Genomic DNA, 354 nt, shown 5'->3' with positions numbered 1-354 from the left:
TGGTCCACAGTGTGCTTTCTTCGTATGCCTGAGATCCTTAGTACAAAATGCTAAATTTTTGTTCTTGCAAACACTGCAACTATTTATATTCATATATACTGTCAAATAAAAAATCAAATCTGGATTTAGGTCTTTGTTTGAAAAGATTATTGGGCTAGCCCTGTAGCCCAACGGTTAAGCCAGATTCCGCGTAGTTGACCGTAGTTTGAATCCTGACCACTAGTGACTTGAAAAACACACTGGGAAGGGAACCAGCAGTTAGCGTAATGGCTATGTTGCTGGACTCCCACGTAGTCGACCGCGGTTCGTGTCCCAGACCCGGTGGCTTAAATCTCACGCTGGGCGCGTGTGCGT

The sequence above is a fragment of the Tupaia chinensis genome, unplaced genomic scaffold (assembly GCF_000334495.1).
Source record: "Tupaia chinensis unplaced genomic scaffold, TupChi_1.0 Scaffold000628_1, whole genome shotgun sequence".
Taxonomy (NCBI): domain Eukaryota; kingdom Metazoa; phylum Chordata; class Mammalia; order Scandentia; family Tupaiidae; genus Tupaia; species Tupaia belangeri.
This window is presented reverse-complemented; position numbering follows the sequence as displayed.